Raw genomic sequence first — 21,774 nt, 5'->3', positions numbered from 1 at the left:
TACTTTTATCTGCAACCAATATTTGAGGCATATTCGTTCTTCTTTAGTTTCTATGTCACTCTTTGAATTGGAACAGTGGAAGATATCCTCTTAATACCATTACTGGTATTAAGATAGAGAGAGGGACAGAGAATCTGATATATGCTGCTGTGTCCCAACAGTGACAGCCAGGTACAAAGGGTGCCCTTATTTCCCTCTGGGCTCTGAGTGAATTTCTCCTGCAACCACCTCTCATTGGCCCTCACTTCTTACTGGGTTCCAGGCTGTGGGTTGTTCTGGGCCACAGCACTTCCCTCCCCAAAGATATCATGTTAAGTCCCCAGTCCTGTATAAACAGTCACTAGTATGAAACAGTAAACTGCTTCTCAGAACTCTGAAAGGGGTAGAAAAAAAAGTCCAGAACCCTGTGTACCTGGGATTAATTTTACCTCTGCTTTCAAAAAAGAAAAAAAAAGAAAAGAACAGCTCCTCCCCTAGGCCCACTGTTTTAGAATGACACTTGGAGTCACATCTAGTGAGAGAGGGATTAGTCTCTTCATTTGTCTTGCATTGCAGTGTGCATCACTAAAGATCTAAATACAAAAGATATATACACAGTCTTGGAGATTAAAAGTAAATTGCAAGCTATTTTGATTCTTCAGAGGGAATTAATAGTATCATATTCCTTAATCTCTTTTTAGAGGGTTTTACAAAGTAGTTTCATAAATATGATCTTCTTTAATTCCCACAACAACCCAGTCAGGTAGGTTGAGCAGGTAATATTCCCAGCAAATCCATAAAATTTAAGACTAGAAGGGACTTGAAGACCTATCCTGCAGGTAAGAAAACAAGTTCAGAGCAGTTAACTGAGGTCATACACAGTGGCAGAGAAGGAACTAGAAAACCTAGTTTTGACTCCCAGACCTGTTCCCCTCCTGCCATGCTTTGCTGCCTCATGTATTCAAGTGAGGAAAGTTCGAAGTGGTCATTTATTCTGTAGATAAAGACAAGGGAGGGGAGGAGGTAGAGGTACCCAAATATTTCAATAGTAGAAAGTCTCTGTGTTAACGCCACACCAGCTGAGACCACCACACTCGAAGGTATGGGAGTGTGAGGTTTGCGTGCTGAAGTTATATCTGACAGAGAAGTGAAAAGCCCTTCCTTCAGCCTGGCCTTTCTCAGGGGCTGCCCCGAATCTCTAAAATTCCAGCATCTCTGAGAGGGAAGGTCAGCGCTAAGGCTGACTGGTTCTTAGGGCCCAAGCTTCCTCCAAAATCTTGGAACCCCTTAGAAAAAAATTACACCAAGAACAGAACCAAATTTTACAGTTTCCCTGTCCCCCCACCCTCCCCCCCGCCCCACCCCAGTCAAAGCCAGGGAATATTTCCAGAGCAAGGATAACTCAGTGCCAGCCTCCGCCTCCTCAGACCAGCCCTTGTGGGAACTGACAAGGCTAGACGAGGTAAGCCCAGCCAGGAAAGGAGCAAGGGACCATTTATTTTATCAGGAAACTTCTGCGTCCACTTCCGTATTACCTGACATGGGAGCAGCAAAAGTGAGACAGGCTCTCCAAGGATTCTGCCCCAACCTCTCTCCCGGGGGGAGGTGGGGTAGTTCATAGCAGCCTAGCTAAGCTCTTTACTTGGCAAGCCACCAGCCATTTGGGACAGACAACTGGGTCACCATGTCCCCATGACATCAACATTGTTCAGACACCGGAGCGAGTATGACAGGAATTTGATCCAAAGATTGGTTTTGGAGAACCACTCTCAGACTGGAAGGCTGAACCCCTGAAAAAGATCTGTCTCGCCAGCTGGCCAAAATAAATACTTTCAAAAATAAAAGAAAGGAGGAGAAAAGCAGATTATGAATAGTTTTTCCAGACATGCAATTCTAAACCTAAGTCCAGATAAGCACCTTAGAGGAAAAAAAAAAAAAAAGCAAAAACATGCCCTAGTCTCTTGCACTATTTCATCTGTGGAAACAATCTTCTTTTACTTTTAATTTGCTTTGATTCAGAAAACTCAGGTAGAGTGAGATCAGGAAATTTATAATATGTATTTATGTAGAAGTATTCAGAACATTAAAGCACATTAATACAAGACTGAAATGCACGTCAGCCGATGATTACAGATATAAAACATAGCTATCTTCTCTACCCCGGGGGTTAGCACTTTTTGTTGTGGAATTACTGAAATCCCTGTCCACATTATAAATTCTGCTTATTTTTTGAAAGACCAGTTTTTTTCCTCCAAATATTAAATTTACTTATTTCAACTAACATGCTCCAAGTGCCCCCTATGTGTTGTGTGCGCCACTGTGGTTTCAGGGCTTCTTGGTTTTTACATTGCAGAGAGGAAGAAGAGAAAGAAAGCGAAATTCCTCGTGGGAAAAACTAAAGCTTATAAAACACTTGACTGTTTCCTATGCTGATCCTGTTGTCACTTAGAAAAACAGATAGCAAATTTAGAGAAGTTTTAATACTCCCATTAAAATGAGACGGATATTATTTTGTTTCTGCTTATAATGAACATTGCTTTCTTGCCATATTTTAAAATGGTAGCATGCATTTGGTTGTTTTCAATCCCACAGTCTAGAATAAGGACAACATCAGTGATGCAAAATTATTATGAATAATACATTATTATATATTGGAAGTTTAACAGTAAGATATGACTGGTAAGTAGACCATTTAAAAGTAAAGTCTTCCACGGTAAAAAAAATAATAATAATTCATCCAAATACCATAATATTATGTTAAATGGAAAAGATATTCTTATAATTAACTGCTACATTCACTTGTTCTAAGACTCTCCGGGCCTAGGAGAGCAGAATGTTTACAGCCTGTATTACCATTCGTATCCTAAATAGCTTTTTAATGACACTGTTCTTCTTTGGTTATATTATGCCACATAAAATCTCTGAGAGAAATGAAAAGGAACACAGTAATGAACAAGACATATAAAGTTTCCAAACTCCTTCAATAGCCTTTTGAATTCGTTCATCCCATTACTGAACACGATTTCAAAGCAGCCACTCTGACCCTTCTAATGAGCAACTGTCATAAAAGGAAAAAGAACTTATTAACCAAGAAAGTTCATATCCCGTGTAAGCCCTACACATTAAATATTGCATAATCTGTTCACTAGGGAGCAGGAAAGATCAATATTCTAAGTACAATAATCTCAAATAAGCTTAAATTAATGTTTTATATTTGATAATAATGATGTACCCTGAACCCTGAATTATGAGAGTGAACATTTTAATACAAAGCATATAAACACTTTCTCTTATTTTTCACAATTTATTTATAACTGTTAATTATGCTTTTGGTGATTACCCATTCATACATGAGTTGCACTGCAAATGAAAATCAAAGAGAAGATGCCTTTATTCTGGTACCACATAGCATAACTAATTTTCCATGTCCAAGGATATTTATTCTTCTTCGTTACAAATTGCGACAGATTTGAAAGATACTCAAGAATATCAGTCTTTACATAACCAGCCTGGGTTACTACCTAACACCAAATTTCTGCAGCCAAATAGCTAAAAAATATCTTGTTTCAAAAACTCTCAAATCAACAAAATATGGGTTACAGGGAATGGATATTAAAAGAAAATTCCCAAAACAAATCCACTTATGTCAAATTGATGCTGCATCTATCTCCTTCATATGTTTAATTATGTCTCAGTATGTGCTTTACCCACATCAATGCTGTCTGGTTTTGTGGTAAAGCTCAGATTAATTGAGTGTCTTTAACAGTGTCTAGTACAATATGATGCCCATTTAATAAGAACTTTTGATGATGGTTACAAACTCCCAGCAGAACTCTGTTACCACAAAGGTAGCTTGCAAAAAAAATTAAAACAAACATAATCACCAATAGCAAAGATTCCAGTACGGACTTGTCACTATTTTTAAGTATTTTCTTTCAGTCAAAAGGAAACTTCTGAGTAGCGCAGTGCTTTTCAAACTTCAATCACATACAAAACACCTGCAGGGTCTGATTCAAAATGTCTTGGGTGGGGCCCAAGAGTAGGCATTTCTAACAAGGGCCCAGGTGAAGCTGGTGCTACTGTTCTGGGACCCACACTTTGTGTAACCAGGGAGTACAGCAATATTTCTAGGGAGTCAACAAGAAGCCTCAGCATCTTAGTGGCATGTTTCTTGACTTTTAATAGGTTTTTCTATAAAGAGGCTCATGGCAAATACTACCTACCATTTCAGCTAAATTCAAGAACAGCCATCACTACTAGGAAGGCAGAGCCTTCAAATGGAATATGAAGCACTACCCAGCTCTAAGTTACAGGAATTAAATTCACCCTTCACTCACAGGCTTTCTCTCTCTACTCTGGAGGAAGGTCCTTGTCATCAATCTTTGCAGTTGAGGAGCTTCTCCTCACAGGAGCCCCAGATCCCAAGGACACGCTCTGCTCCCAGCACTGCTTTCCTGGTGGTATGAGATCCCCATGTCTCTCTGCTCACTTCTCTCTTTTATATCTCAAAAGAGATTGGCTCAAGACACAATCCAATCTTGTAGATTGAGTCCTGCCTCATCAACATAACTGCTGCTAATCCCATCTCATCAGCATCACAGAGATAGGATTTACACATCGGATGGTAAAATGGTGGACAATCACACAATACTGGGAATCATAGCCTAGCCAAATTGATACACATATTTTCGGGGGAAACAAGTCAATCCATGACAACGTGTATTTAAAGAGTTTGCAGTATGGTAGGAAAGATGGAATATCTTGCCATCTAGTTAATTCTGACTCATAGTTGACCCAATGTGACAGAGTAGAACTGCCTTATAGGGTTTCCTAGTGTATAATCTTTATAAAACAGATTGCCAGGTCTTTTCTCCTAGGGAGCTGCTGGTGGGTTCAAATCCCTGACCTTTCAGTTAGCAACCCAGTGCTTAATCATTGTGCTACCAGGGCTCCTTGTTAGACTAGAATAGTGGTTCTCAAAGTGAGGTTTCAAAACCAGTAGCATCAGCATCACCCAAAGAAGTGTTAGAAATGCAAGTTCTCGGACCCCACTCCAAACCTAGTGAATCAGAAACTCTGGGTGCAGGGCCTAGAAATTTGTGTTTTAACAAACTCGTCATGAATAAATTTGCAAGACATGGGATTAGGCCTTCTTGGGCTTCAATATGTAATGTGGTATAAGAATCTCCTCGAGAATTCATGGAAAAACAGGTTACTGGGTTCCACCCAAGGATTCTGATTTAATTCAGTTCAGGTAAGGCCTAAGATTCGCATTTTTCAAATAAGCATTCCAGCTAATTTTGACACAGGTATACCACAGACCCCACTTTGAGAACCACTGAGTATAACCTCAGAATAGAGGATGAAGGAAAGAAATAAGAATGGGAAGAGAGTCAATGGAAACAGGTAGAAAAGGAAGAAAGAGAAAACAGCTCTGTTTATCAGCATGAAACCAGCCACTAAGGAAAGAGTTTGATTCTGAATGCTCTGGAAAGAAAATTAGATCCAGAAAGCTGATAACTAAATAATTCACGTATTTCATAAAGTTTGATGGACAGTTCCACAAGGATTTTTCAATAGCCATAAATGATTCCTCTTTTATAACCACGGTCTCTGAGTATGACTCCTTTTGGCATTACAGGTGTAGAGAAATTGCAGGAGTTCTTTCCCACTTGATGCCCAAGAATTTGATAAGCTGTTGCCATTTTTAAGAGACTGTCATTTATTGCTTGTGGGTCACAGGAGAGCTTAATGGCAGAAATTACTCTTAAAGCCCAGTCCTGTTTAGAAAGCTAGGTCAGCATTAGCCATTTCCTCTTAGGGGTTCCTTTCTTTTTCCCATAAACTTTCAGGGATAAATCTCAGAGAGACTTAGTAACTAGAAAGTAAAGTTCCTGCCCAGTGGACTTCTGCAACCCAACAGCACAGTGAGGTTAATTATGAGGTTTTGTTGTAAATTTTATCTTCTAATCTTCCTCATTTTAAAACAAAACTGAATTGCCCACTTTCGGGCTAGGTAATTCCAGAGGATAAAACATGGAGTTCCTGGAGCCCTCAAACAGCCTTATAATTTCAAGGTTGCCAAGAGAGCACTGCCAGGGCAAAGATCTTCCTTTGTAGAGGAGTTGCTTGGGAAGACCTTGGAACCTGGGGGTGGGGGTGGGGAGGTGGGGGTGGCCAGTGCTTTTCACCCTTAGGAAGTTCAAAATCACTTCAAATAGCAGAGGCCCTCGGGTCAGATCTCTTCATCCCTTACTAGAAGTGTGAATTTAGGCAAATTACCCAATCTCTCTCTGCTTCAGTTTTGTCATCTACAAAATGGGGATATGAACCATAATGTTCACCTGTTATCCATAGGGTTTTCACTAATTTTTTTTTTTTCAGAAGTAGATCACCAGGTCCTTCTTCCTAGTGTGTCTTAGTCTGGAAGCTCTGCCGAAACCTGTTCACCACTGGTAACCCTGCTGGTATTTGAAGTACCCACGGCATAGCTTCCAGCATCACAGCTGTACAACGAGCCAAAAGATAAGTGGATTGACACAATGGCTGTAACAACGGGCTCAAACATATCTACTATTGTGAGGATAGCACAGGCCTTAGAATATTTTGTTTTGTTATACACAGGGTCACTATGAGTTGGAACCGACTCCATGGCATCTAACAACAACAATGATAGTAACTTCATGGAGTTGTAGTAATTAAACAGATAATGCATATAACACATTTAGAACAGGTCTTGGCACTTGTTGTTAGATGTACTTAGTAAATATTTTTATTATTGTCCATATTTTATGTAACATAAAATGGATCTAAATGAATATGAAAATTTCACCTGAAATGTTAAATAAAAACACTTTCTCAAAAAGTGATTAGAGAAATCAATTACTCTGCATCTAGTTAGTCAAGAAGACATTAGATCAGAATCCTAAAAATCCTCAGAGAGAAGCTCCAGGCTTTTTTCGTCTGCTTTATTGGTATTTCCCTCTCAAAGTATTCCTGAAATGGCATTTCTCAAACTTCTCAGATTGCCTGGATTTGTATTCTGGCTCTACCCTTAAAAGTGGGACTTCAAAAAGTTTCCTCACCTGTAAAATGGGATAACAACTCTGTGTGAAGATTTGGTGAGCCTCTACGGTAGCGGGCACCTCAGGGAGCAGTGTTGCTGCTATGGTGGTGGTGGTGGAGGCTGCTGTCAGCTCATGGTCCTCAGCAGCAGAGGCAGGTGAACGTGACCTCTGTGGACCTACGGCACATCCCAAAACATCCAACCAAAAAGGAGAAATGTCTTCAAAGTATTGTGTTTTACCAGTAAGATTCATGTGAATTTTTTAAGTTGTATTCCATGGCATAACTGTGTCTTTTATATAAAAGTGATTTAAATTGCTTTCCAGTTTAAATCACCTAAATTTCTCCCTCCCTCTTCCTCAATACTCCCTCCACCAGCTCTCCCTCTAACACTCCTCAAGTAAAATTGATATTCCTTGGCTACCCACTTACCCCCTAGGGATAAAAACACTTCAGTTTTAGAAAGCCCAGAGTAAATTCTAGGTAAAAAATCAAATCACATATTCTGTGGGACAGAACTTCAAATTCTCATGGAATCCAAGCCTTTCCGGAGCCATTGAGAGTGGATGACCGGGCCCCCTCCCCCAAAATTTGTCCCGAGGTAATCTTTAAACCTTAAACCGAAACTATCCCCAAAGCCATCTTTAAACCAAACAATAATTTAACTTAATTAGAAAAGAATGTCTGCCTTCAGCAACGTATTCTTTTAAAGAATTATCTATATGAGATCAAATTGACTATAGCAACTCAAAAGGTTAGATGAGAAGCTTAGGGGGGCAGTGAGTTTGTATTAATGATGTTGAAACAATTCAAGTAAAGATATAAAGAAAAGCAGCACAACTTGAAGAAGGTAACCAGTGTTACTGAACTGGTTGAATTGATGTATGTTTTGCTGGCTATATCATCACCAAAAAAAAAAGAAATCATATTTTCACAACCAAACTACAATGAAAAGTTAGTGTATTTCCTGGATCCCCAAGGATTTGCAATTCTCAAACTTTCTTCCCCCACTTTGTCCACACAACCACTTATAAGTAATAAATCACTAAGTCTACTCAACCACCAAAGATCCAATATAAAAAACACACAACATAGGAAATGAAAGCAGAAGATGCAATACTAGAAAAGCCAGTGCTCTGTGAAGATGAGAACTCTCTGCAGAACTATTACACAACTCATACATTATTTGGCGTAAATTATACCCAGAAAAATTGTGTGGAGATGTCTCCCACGTTACAAAGGCACAAAGTTCTACTTCAGATCTTGCAAATTTTCTGAAAAGGGTGCGAAAATTTCATAAGGTCACTGCTGTATTATTTTTAAGGAAAGAAGTCCTTCTCTTTAGTTTTCATGTAATAAAACACCTTAACTGAGACACTAAAATTCTTTTCTTGGTTTTCAAATTCCAAAGAGAGATTTCTCCTGGCTTATAAAGCACATGTACATAGATGGTGGTCTCCCAGCCTATTAAATTCAGAATATCATGATTTATAACAAGGTTTAAAAAAACTTACTACTGTGTAACAGTCAGAATGCCACAAAATATTACTGAAGTTAAACTCCCAATTACTTTTTCTTTCTTTATATAATTCAAGCTAAGTTATTTATAGACTTATATAGGTTGCTTATAAGTGAGTTATAGAAAAATAAATCCTTCAGGCAAAACAATGAGAGATCTTTCCCTTTGGTCCTAGAACTATATAGGAATTGTACTTTAAAGTATCAAATGATAAAAAACATATATTGTAGCAATAAATGAAAGTTTATAACCTATTAACCAACTGAAGTAAGATTAAGGAGGATTTTCATATTTGGAATGTAAATGATTTTTTTTACTTAGGCATTTATTATTTATGTTTATAAAATTATAAGTATCTTAGCATAATAACCATTGATCTCTTAAGATTCCTTTCTCCATTCAAATTTGTGTCATAAAATTGTTTTCAGTGATTACATTTTTGTCTTTTTACCATGGGCTTTGGAGATCAGAGAAGTAACAACTCTAAAGCACAGCAAAATCGCATGACTACATGAAAACTAACATCTTCCCCCTTTGGCAAATAAATAAAAATTATAGTACTGGGAAGATAAAAGAGCCCAATTGCCCTGTAGGTTTAGACAGAAATTTTTGTCATTTCCTTGGAAATCTAAATGACTGTGATCATTATCCTATGTATTTTAGAAAAAGATTTTCTTCAAAGCTGTTTTTCCTAAGAAATGATCACAGTACAAAGAGGGATCTGAAATGCTTTGTGGTTAGAATCTGCTTGAATCAGTTCAACCCCTGAGAGTCCCCGCCCCACCAGACCCAGCTAAGTGTCCACTGTAGGCACCCTGGGAAAAAGGCAACATGGATCTTTTACAGTCTTGGTTGTTGCCTCCAAATAAACTATTTAACTTGCTGGGGGCAGGGGAGATACTTTTCTATTTTTCGTAATATACAACGAAGATATGCTCAATGATTTTAAAAAATAAACCAGAAAATGCAGAAATGTCAAATGTAAAAAGTCAAACTGAGGTTCTCCTAAGCTTCCCATACACCACTTACCAACAAACCATGCATTATCAACCCCTTTCTCCACAGGTCCTCACTGTAAAAAGTTGTTGTTAGGTGCCATTGAGTCAGTTCCAACAATAGGGACCCTACGTACAACAGAACGTAACACTGTGCGGAACTGCACAGTATATGAGTATCATTTAACACTTTTTATGCACCACATGTCTGTCAGTTTGTGCTACTATGGTTACTACGGTGGCATGCGTGTGCCTGGAAGCTATGCCACTGGTAGTTTAAACACTAGCAGGGTTACCCATGATGGACAAGCTTCAGCAGAGCTTCCACACTAAGACAGGTAAGAAGAAGAACCTGGCAGTATACTTCTGAAAAAATTGGCCAGTGAAAACCTTATGAATACCCACAAAACACTGTCTCATGTAGTGTAGGAGGACAAGCCCCTCAGGGTGGAAGGCACTCAAAAGAAAACTGCGTAAGAGCTGCCTCCTCAAAGTAGAGTCAGCCTTAATGATGTGAATAGAGTAAAGGTTTTGTGACCTTCATTTGTTGATGGGACCTGACTCAAAATAAAAAGAGACAGCTGCAAACATCCATTAATAATCAGAAAGTGGGGGAGGTGGAGCCAAGATGGCAGAATAGACAGATGCTTCTGCCGAGCCCTCTTTACAACAAGGACCTGAAAAAACAAGTGAAACGAGTATATTTATGACAAGCTAGGAGCCCTGAGCATCAAAGACAAGCTTAGAAAAGGAACTGAGGGGTAGGGGAAGAAAGATACCGTTCAGAAGCAGAGAGGAGTTACCGGACCTGGATCGCGGGAAGCCCTCCGGCACCACTCCAGGAGTGGTGGCAGAGGGCTGATACTAGTGTTCGGCCACAGTTTCCTCAGGGAGAAGCAGCCAGCCTCACAGTCTACTCACACCTCCAGAACCAGAGAAGAATGGTGCTCTTGGCAAAAGCTAAGTACTTACATATATTTCACCGTGCCCCTCCTGCCCCATGCCAGCTTCAGTGGCTGAATTCCCTGGGCCTAAGATTGGCCCTGTTGAGCACCTAGAGCCAATCTCCTGGCCTTGGAAAAAGAAGAAAATTGCAATTGGGGGAAAAGATAATTTGCCAGCTCCACTAACCAGGGGAGCTCAGGACAGAAGCAGCTCATGTCCAGGCATAAACAGTCTGTGGACTTTGAGTACCTTTCCCCTCTGCATGGACCTGTGTGGGCCTATTTCCAGAGAACAGGCCTTTGTTGGCAGACTCCAACCATTTCAGCTGTGCAGTGGAGAGTTGGGTGTTTGATGTTTGACATTGCTTTGCCTATTAAACAGGGTCCTCACCTACCCACATCAGGGGCCTAAGGACTGGTAGCTCCACTCAGGTCACCCAGCCTCCTGCAACAGGGGTCCAAGGATAACTGGTACCTCGCAGTCCTTACAGCCAAAAACATTGGGTGCCCATGGTCTGTCTGCAGAACCCACCCACCTGTATGCTGTAGGGATTAGGGACACTCTTTCCTCAGAGACACATGGGGGACGATTCTCAGCCCCCTGCCTTGTTCAGAGTGTGACCCCCTACTGCAACCAGACACTGGTACCTACACCAATCACCCCTGCCCCTCTAAGACTGTGGGACAGAGCCTGTACCACACACTTGATGATCAGCTACCTGGACACCTGAGCTGAATTCGTACAAGAAAAGTGAATGGACTACTAGACTGATAGACCTGATAACAGCTCTAGCCATCCGGTGACAGAACATCAGAGCTCCAAAGGCGAAAATAATCAAGCCAGCTCACTCAAGCAACCCATCTGCCATATCAAAACAAAACAAAGAAGCTATGACACAGTAAGCAAATATAAAGTAAACTAATACACTAACCTATAGATGGCTCAGAGAAAACAGTCAATATCAAGTCACATAAAGAAACAGACCATGATCACCTCAATAAGCTCTCAGAATAAAGAGTCAAGGGATCTTCTAGGTGAATGTGCATTCCTGGAATTACCAGAGGCAGAATACAAAAGATAATACACAGAACCCTTCAAGACATCATGAAGGAAATGAGGCAATACGCAGAACAAGCCAAGGAACACACAGATAAAGCAACTGAAGAAATTAAAAAGATTATTCAGGGCCATAATGAAAAATTTAATAAGCTGGAAAAATCCATAGACAGATAGCAATCAAAAATTCACAAGACTAACAATAAAATTACAGAAGTAGACAACTCAATAGAAAGTCAAAAGAGCAGAATTGAGCAAGTGGAAGGCAGAATTTCTGGACTTGAAGATAAATCATCTGGCACTAATATATTTGAAGAAAAATCAGGTAAAATAATCTTTAAAAAATGAAGAAACCTTAAGAATCATGTGGGACTCTATCAAGAGAAGTAAACTATGAGTGATTGGAGTACCAGAACAGGGAGAGATAACAGAAAATACAGACAGAAGTTTTGAAGTTTTGTTGGCAGAAAACTTCCCTGATATTGTGAAAGATGAGAAGGTATCTATCCAAGATGCTCTTTGAACTCCACATAAGGTAGATGTTAAAAAAGTCACCAAGACATATTATAATCAAACTTGCCAAAACCAAAGATAAAGAGAGAATTTTAAGAGCAGCTAGGGATAAATGAAAAGTCACCTACAAAGGAGAGCCAATAAGAATAAGCTCGGACTACTCGACAAAAACCATGCAGGCAAGAAGGCAATGGGATGACCTACTTAAAAAATTGAAAGAAAGAACTTGCTAGCCAAGAATCATATATCCATCAAAACTGTCTCTTAAATATGAAGGTGAAATTAAGACATTTCCAGATAAACAGAAGATTAGGGAATTCATCAAAACCAAGCCAAAACTACAAGAAATACTAAAGGGAGTTCTTTGGTTAGAACATCAATAATATCAGGTATCAACCCAAGACTGGAACACCAGACAGAGCAACCAGAAGTCAACTCAGACAGGGAAATCAAAAAAACAGAGCAAGATTAAAAAAAAAAGTTCAAAACAGGGTAACAGTGATGTTATTATGTAAGAGACAGCATTAAAACAATAAAGAGGGACTAAGAAATGTAGTCATAGATCTTCCGTATGGAGAGGAAGATAAGGCAATACAAAGAAATAATCAGAAAGTGGAACGTACAAAGTATGAATCAAGGAAAATAGGAAGTTGTCAAAAATGAAATAGAACACTTGAAGACTGATATCTTAGGCATTAGTGAGCTGAAATGGACTGGTATTGGCCATTTTGAATCAGACAATAATATGATCTACTATTCCGGGAATGACAAATTGAAGAGTATGGCATTGCATTCATTACCAAAAAAAAATTTCAAGATCTATCCTGAAGTACAATGCTGTCAGTGATAGGATAATATCCATAGGCCTACAAGGTATTTTCAATCTCATCATATGCATGTGAAAGCTGGACAATGAATAAGGAAGACCGAAGAAGAACTGACGCCTTTGAATTGTGGTGCTGGTGAAGAATACTGAATATACCATGGACTGCCAAAAGAATGAACAAATCTGTCTTAGAAGAAGTACAGCCAGAATGCTCCTTAGAGGCAAGGATGGCGCGACTGCGTCTTACATACTTTGGACATGTTGCTGGGAGGAATCAGTCCCTGGAGAAGGACATCATGGTTGGCAGAGTACAGGGTCAGCGGAAAAGAGGAAGACCCTCAACGAGGTGGATTGACACAGTGGCTACAACAATGAGCTCAAGCATAACAACAATTGTAAGGATGGCTCAGGACCGGGCAGTGTTTTGTTCTGTTGTGCATAGGGTCCGCTATGAGTTGGAACCGACTCGACGGCACCTAATGACAACAACAAGGAAGACCAGTTAATACGACTATTATTCAAAATTATGCACTAACCACTAATCCCAAAGATGAGGAAACTGAAGACTTCTACCAACTTCTGCAATCTGAAGTTGATCAAACATAAATCAAGATGTATTGATAATTACTGGTGATTGGAATGTGAAAGATGATAAACGAAGAAGAAGAAGTGGCATTTGGAAAATATGGTCTTGGCGAAGGAAATGACACAGGAGATCACACAACAGAATTTTGCAAGATCAACGACTTATTCATTGCAAATAGCTTTTTCCAACAACGTAAACGTGTACCTCACTGGGTGGAAAATATAAGAATCAAATCAACCAGATCTGTGGAAAAAGACAAGGGAAAAGTTCAGTATCATCATTTAGAACTAGGCCAGGGGCTAACTGCGAAACAGACCATCAACGGCTCATGTTGCTGTTAGGTGCTGTTGAGTATGTTCCAACTCTTAGCAACCCCATGCACAACAGAACGAAATACTGCCTGGTCCTGCGCCATCCTTACCATTGTTGTTATGCTTGAGCTCACTGTTGTAGCCACTCTGTCAATCCACCTTGTTGAGGGTCTTCCTTTTTTCCACTGACCCTGTACTTTGCCAAGCATGATGTCCTTCTCCAGGGACTGATCCCTCCTGACGATGTGTCCAAAGTATGTAAGTCTCGCCAATGGCTCATATGCAAGCTCAAGTTGAAGCTTAAGAAAATTAAAACAAGTCTGCAAAAGCCAAAATATGATCTTCAGTATATTCCATCTGAATGTAGAAACCATCTCAAGAATAGACTTGATGCATTAAACACTAATGACTGAAAACCAGACGAGTTGTGGGATGACTTCAAGGACATCATACATGAAGAAAGCAAAGGTCATTAAAAAGACAGGGAAGAAAAGAAAAAAAAAAAAAAGACCAAAATGGATGTTAGAATAAACTCTGAAACTTGTTCTTGAATATAGAGTAGTTAAAGTGAATGGAAGAAATAATGAAGTAAAAGAGTTGAACACAAGATTTCAAAGGGTGGCTGGAGAAGACAGAGTAAAGTACTATAATGAAATGTGCAAAGACCTGGAGTTAGAAAACCAAAAGGAACAACACACTCGACATTTCTCAAGCTGAAAGAACTGAAGAGAAATTCGAGCATTGAGCTGCAGTTTTGAAGGATTCTCTGGGCAAAATATTGAACGACACAGGAAGCATCAAAAGATGGAAGGAACACATAGAGTCCCTGTATCAAAAAGAATTGGTCAACTTTCAAACATTTGGTAGCATATGATCAAGAGCGCATGGTATTGAAGGAAGAAGTCTAAGATTCACTGAAGCCATTGGAGAAAAATAAGCCTCCAGGAATTGGTGGAATATCAATTGAGATGTTCAGAAGAAGGATGCAGCACTAGAGGTGCTCACTTGTCTATGACAAGAAATTTGGATGACAGCCACCTGGCCAATGGACTGGAAGAGATCCATATTTATGCCCATTCCAAATGAAGGTGGAAATTATTGAACAATATTCATATCACATGCAAGTAAAATTAGGCTGAAGATAATTGAAAAATGGTTACAGCAATACATCGACAAGGAACTGCCAGAAAGTCAAACTGGATTCTGAAGAGGATGTGGAACCAGGGATATCACTGCTGATGTCAGATGAATCTTGCCTGAAAGCAGAGAATACCAGAAAGATGTTTACTTGTGTTTTATCGGCTATGCAAAGCATTCGACTGCACGGATCATAATAAATTATGGATAACATTGCGAAGAATGGGAATTTCAGAACACTTAATTGTGTTCATGTAGAACCTGTACATAGAACACGAGGCAGTCTTTCAAACAGAATGAGGGGATATGGCATGGTGTAAAATCAGTAAAGGTGTACGTCACGGTTGTATCTCTTCACCCTATGTATTCAAACTGTATACTGAGCAAATAATTCAAGAAACTGGACTGCATGAAGAAGAACATGGCATCAGGATCAGATGAAGACTCACTAACAACCTGTGATGTACAGATGGCACAACTTTGCTTGCTGAAAGTGAAGAGGACATGAAGCACTTACTGATAAAGCTCAAAGACTACTGCCTTCAGTATGGATTACAGCTCAACATAAAGAAAATGAAAATCCTCAATAAGCAACATCAACATAAATGGAGAAGTGGTTGAAAATGTCAAGGATTTCATTTTACACAGATCCACTTTCAACATCTACGGAAGCAGAAGTCAAGAAATGAAGCATATCGCATTGGGCAAATCTGCAAAAGACCTTTTTAAAGTGTTAAAAAGCAAAGATGTTACCTTGAGGACTAAGGTGTGCCTGACCCAAGCCATGATATTTCAATCACATTCTATGCATGTGAAAGCTGGTCAATGAATATGAAGGTTGAAGAATGGATGCATCTGAATTTCGGTGTTGGGAAAGAATATTAAATATACCATGGACTGCCTGAAGAACAAGTCTGTCTTAGAAGAAGTACAGCCAGAGTGCTCCTTGGAAATGAAGATGGCGAGACTTTGTCTCAGGTACTTGGGACATGTTATCAGGAGGGACCCGTTCCTAGAGAAGAACATCATACTTGGTAAGGCAGAGGGTCAGTGAGAAAAGAGGAAGACCCTCAATGAGATGGGTTAACACCGTGTCTGCAATAATGGACTTAAACAGTAATGATTGTGAGGATGGTGCAGGACCCTGTGGTTTTTCATTCTGTTGTACATAAGGTCACTTTGAGTTAGAATCAACTGGTCATCTGGACAGCACCTAACAACAACAATAATGCAAATATTATAGATAAAATGTGCCTATGTATAATTTTATTTTACAGTATAGTGAAATCTTTTACCTGTCAATTCCTACTCATGGCAACCCCATGTGTAACAGCATAGAACCAAGCTCCATAGTTTTTCTTGGCTATAATCTTTGCAGAAGCAGACTGCCAGGCCTTTCTTCTGTGGCACTGCTGGGTGGGTTGCAACCACCAACGTATTGGTTAGTAGTCGAGTGCAAACTGTTTATGCCACCCAGAAACCTTTTAATATACATATTCTTTATGTCCATATGAAAAATCAAATTATAATTAGAAGTTTTCTTGTATGGAATCAGAAAGCAAAAAATTAGTTGAATGGCCTTAATGATACATTGAATTCAAGATATAGCAATGGGACATTCCAAACATACTATGGGAATTCACCAGTTACTGAGATATCAAAAGATTGAAATGCTCCTTTCCCTGCTTAGAGCACCCCTTCAACAGCCAGAGTTGGGAACATGCATATAACACACGCTCTGCCCCTTTGATTAGTGCAAGCTTTCTCAAGAAAGGGTAGACATTAAAATTTTTGTTATAGTCTCTTATTCACTATACTTGATTGGGTTGCAGTTTTTTATGCTATAGCATCATTCAATTACAAAAATTACAATGATTAGCTTGAGATACATCATGATTTCAGACATTACACTCTGATCACCTTGACAGAGCTCTTAGGATAGGTCATTTTTACAGCAGATTGATATCATCTATTATGTCTCGATTTTTCCTCATTTCATTTTCTAAGGTTAATCTTTTGTAGCCCAAAGTATGCTGTGTATGCGTGTGTGTGAGTGTGCATTCGTGTAAGCTAGGCAGTATGAAAGCTGTGTGGATGCTAAGGACATCTCTATTCACAGGGAATCTTAGAAAAGAAAAACATTGAGGATGCATGCTGCCACTGCTTTGACCTTTGAAGATTCTGGGCTTTCCAAGAATCTCACATGATGCTCACTTTATTGTAGAAAAGAATAGCAAAAGCATATATTCATAGTGCATTGGGTCATAATGTAACAAGACTTGCTGTTTAAATAAATTCATCAAATATTTATGAAGCACCTGCTATGTACCAACCACTGTAATAAGCACTGGGTGACTTGAAGGAGGCAGAGCCAACATGGCACTATAGACAAAAGTACCACACCATCCCTCCACAGCAAAACCAAAAAACACTAAGTAAAACAGAGACAAACGTCAATCCTGAAATCCTAAGCATCAAATAAAGACAAAAAGAACTCAACCAAGCACCAAATGGAGTAAGAAACTGACACAGAACAGAGAACAAAGAGAGATATGGAGCAGAGGTCTCCTACCAGCTAATGCAGCACAGATTCACCATCTTGGAACTTGTCAGAGATCGGCAGACAGGGAGTACAAGAAAACAGCTTCACAGAGCTCCCAGCAGGAGGCAAAGCACCCGCTGAGCCTGCCCTGCTGCAGCACAGCTGAGCAACTGGCCGTGCCCATTGGACAAGGTGGTGAGAAGTATCATGCCCACAGATAAGCAAACAACAAAGAACACATAGCCCACCTGCTCAGACATAACTAAATAAAACAAAAAAGCAGGACGAAACAAACAAATCTACAGTGAATAAAGAAAATAACTACTGCATGTCCCGAAGACAGCAGATAATATCAAAAAACAGGACAGGATGGTTCCAGTAGCTGTCCAAAATAAATCACCAGATGACTTTCCAGTAGAAGAAAAAAACACTGAAACTACCTGATAGGGAATTCAAATCTCTAATATTCAGAGCTATCCAAGAGTTGAAGCAAAAAGCAGACCAAAAAAAAAAAAAAAAAAGATAAATTCATGGAAAAGACAAAACAATGGAATAATTCAGGAAAATAATACAGAAACAAAATGTCAAAATAAATTCACAACCAGAAATCACACACAAACAACAATTAGAAATCTAAAAAGTAAACAAGATTTTAGAAATGGACAGTGTCATAGAAGGTTTGAGGAGCAGGTTTGAAACTATGGAAGACAAGATCAGCAAAATTGAAGACGAATCCTTGGCTACCACTCTGTCTGAGGAAAAATCAGGGAAAAGAACAAAGAAAAATGAAGAAGCCCTGAGAATGGTGTGGGACACAATCAAAAGCAAATTCTGAAAATGATTGGAATTCCAGAACAGGAGGAGAAAGTAGAAAACGCAGAGAAAGAATTGCTGAGAGAAAATTTTCCTAATATCATGAAACACGTAAAGCTGACCATCCAAGAAGTTCAACAAAGCCCATATAGGATAGAACCCCCCAAAAAATCACCAAGGCATTTCATAATCACACTCACTAAAACCAAACACAAAGAAAGAATCCTGAAAGCAGCTCGAGAAAAACAAAAAGTCACATTAAGAGGGGAAACAACAAGACTAAGCTCTGATTACTCTGCAGAAACCATGCAGGCAAGAAGGCAATGGGGTGACATATATAAAACTTTGAAAGAAAAAGACTGCCAATCAAGAATAATACATCCTGCAAAACTCTCATTCAAATATGATGGAGAAATTAGGACATTTCCAGATAAACAGAGATTAAGGGAATATGTAAAAACCTAACCACACTTAGAAGAATTACTAAAGAGAGCCCTTCGGTCTGAGAACAAACAACTTCAGACAACAGCCTGAATCTAGGATGTAAGATCACACCAGCCAGATACCAACCTAGGAAATGAACTCTCCAGGATTATTCAAAACTTAAAGATTTACAACAGGGAACCAGACAGATTAATCTGTAAATGACAACATCGTCAGAACAATAAACGAAGGAATAAATGGTGTAATAGTGAACAGGGTAGATGTAACCTTTGCCTTCATAAATTTCCAGTCTAGTGGGAAAAATAGCCATTAAACAAGGATATATAGGAATGAAAGGGGTTTCAAAAGGGTAGTGCTGTAGAAGTGTATAGCAAGAAGATCTAAGCCTGTCCCTTGGATAAAAAAAAAAAAAAAAAAGCCTGTCTTCAGAATAGATAATGTCAGGCAAAGATGGGTGGGAGAGGAAAAGATATTGAATATTTTCTGGGATCTTGTTTTATCATTAGGTGCCATCAAGTTGGCTCTGACTCATAGTGACCCTAGGTACAGCAGAATGAAACACTGCCCAGCCCTGTGCCATCCTCATGATCATTGTTATCTTGGGATCTTGTAGTAGATGGTCATTCAGTTTCCTGGTATTTTTGGAAATCAATGATTCTAAGACATTGACCAACAAAACATTTTTATGACATTGGAGAACCTCCAGGAATAAGATCTTATTGTTTCAACATGCTAAGAATATAGACTGAGACTCAAAGCTCAAGATTTCTGCCTCTGACTCCAACCTCCCTGTCCAGGTGCCAGTCAACTTACACTTCTTGCTCATCATTGAAAGATCCTCTTTCTCTCACCCATCGCAATAGGCATTATATGTTTTTCCCTCCCTCAATCTGACTACTCTTCCAACTGCACTATGGAATACATTGTTAGGCAATGCAATGGAATACATTGTTCCCCAAAATGTAATATGAGTAACATTGGGAGGAAAAGAGATGGTTTGGGGTAGAACAAGGAACAAGGAAACTAATAGGCATTTATTTTTACAAGTTCCTTCTTTTTAAATAAATTCAATTAATACCAATGAATTAATTTGAAGAAATATTTTGAGTAAATAAGAGTTAAGTGGAACATTGCATTATTGAATGACAGTGGGGCCCCAGCTTAGACTGACTAAATTTACAGCAAATTCAGTCATATGTTTCTGCATGCCTCTCCTAAAAATATTTGACAGCTCAAATAAAGGAACAAAAAGACTGCAAGTAATGTCTGCCTAGAATTTGATTGAAGAACAAAAAGAAGAGAGCTGATAGGCTATCAGATAGGGAGCTATTAAAGCAGCTGACCATGGGCCCATATGGGTAGGCAGGCAACTGGATCCTGAAAGGGGTGGCATCTTGCAATATTCTTTCGAAGTTGTGTCTACCACTATGAAGTTTTAAGTTGCACCTTTCAATGATGAATTATTTTTCTCTTCATTATGTTACCCAACACTTTCCTCCTTTCCAAAAAAATTCAAATAAAGTTTAAAGGATGTTACTAGTTACACCTTGCTTTTCATAATCACCTATTATCATATTATAAAAATATTTCAAACCTAATTAGATATATGATCAAATGAAATTGATATTTTGTTCATGAGGAAATAGATGATTGATCATCTTATAGAAAATGTACAACTTGTCAACACTTGAAAAGTGCAAACTAATACATCTGAAAAAATAAATGAAAATGATAAAATACTAAGTTACCTATTACACTCAAGATGGAGCTCCCCAGAGTGGATGTTCAGCTAAACAATAACAATCCAAATTATAAACTACCTAAATGCCCAACTACCTGAAGGTTAACACTATGGGCTATATCTGACTTCAACAGCTGCCCATGAGTTAACAACTAAATTTTAAACAAGGGCAGGCAAGGAACATTATGTAAAGCATGATCTTCATTTTCAAAAAGAGAAACAAAAATCAATGGCGTGTGTCTTAATCACCCAGTGTTGCCATAACAGAAATACCACAAGTGGATGGCTTTAACAAAGAGAAATTTATCTTCTCAGTCTAGTAGGTTACAAGTTCAAATGCAGAGTGTCAGCTCCAGGGGAAAGCTTTCTCTCTCTATGGACTCTAGAGGAAAGTCCTTGTCCTCAGTCTTCCCCTGTTCGAGGAGCGTCTCAGGTGCAGGGACCCCGTGTCCAAAGGATGCGCTCTGCTCCTGATGCTGCTTTCTTGGTGGTGTGAGGTCCCCAACTCTCTGCTTGCTTCCGTTTCCTTTTATCTCTTGAGAGATAAAAAGTAGTGCAGGCCCCATCCCAGGGAAACTCCCTTTACCTTGGATCAGGGAGGTGATCTGAGTAAGCGTGGTGTTATAATTCCACCCTAATCCTCTCAACATAAAATTACAATCACAAAATGGAGGACAACCACACAATACTGGTAATCATGGCCTAGCCAAGTTGACACATATTTTTGGGGGGGACACAATTGAATCCATGACAGTTTGTATATATGTTTGTGTGTGTGTAAGACAGAGGCCATATTCTATCCCTTTCATTCTGTTTGTTTCCCTTTAGCATCACCACATAAAAATTGAACATATGAAAATTGATCAATACTATCTAGGAAAAGTTTACTCTGTCTTGTATATGCTCCACTCTGAGGATTAAGAAGATCCAAGGCAGGAAAGTAAGATCCAAGACAGGGTGAAGGTAAGATGGAGAGTGAATAGAGATCAGGGGAGAATGTGACTTCCAGGACCTAAATTAAACAATGATGACCCCAATGGAAGAGGAAGGAAAAGTCCAGATTCCAAGTCTCTGTTTGCTTTGTGTAGTATTGATCCCTTCGGCAGACAGACTGAATCTACATACTTCCCACCATTGTAGGACTTATTGGTTGGGTTTAATTTATATACAATATATGTGTAAGTACACACACGTAAGTATGAGACTTCTATTGGTTATCTCCAGGAGGTCAAATTGGAGGGGGAAAGGGAGTGGGAGATTTTTACTTTGTTTTTTACACACATCAAGGTGTTAGAAGAAAGA

Source organism: Elephas maximus, chromosome 10, assembly GCF_024166365.1.
Source record: "Elephas maximus indicus isolate mEleMax1 chromosome 10, mEleMax1 primary haplotype, whole genome shotgun sequence".
In the NCBI taxonomy this organism is placed as follows: Eukaryota; Metazoa; Chordata; class Mammalia; order Proboscidea; family Elephantidae; genus Elephas; species Elephas maximus.
This window is presented reverse-complemented; position numbering follows the sequence as displayed.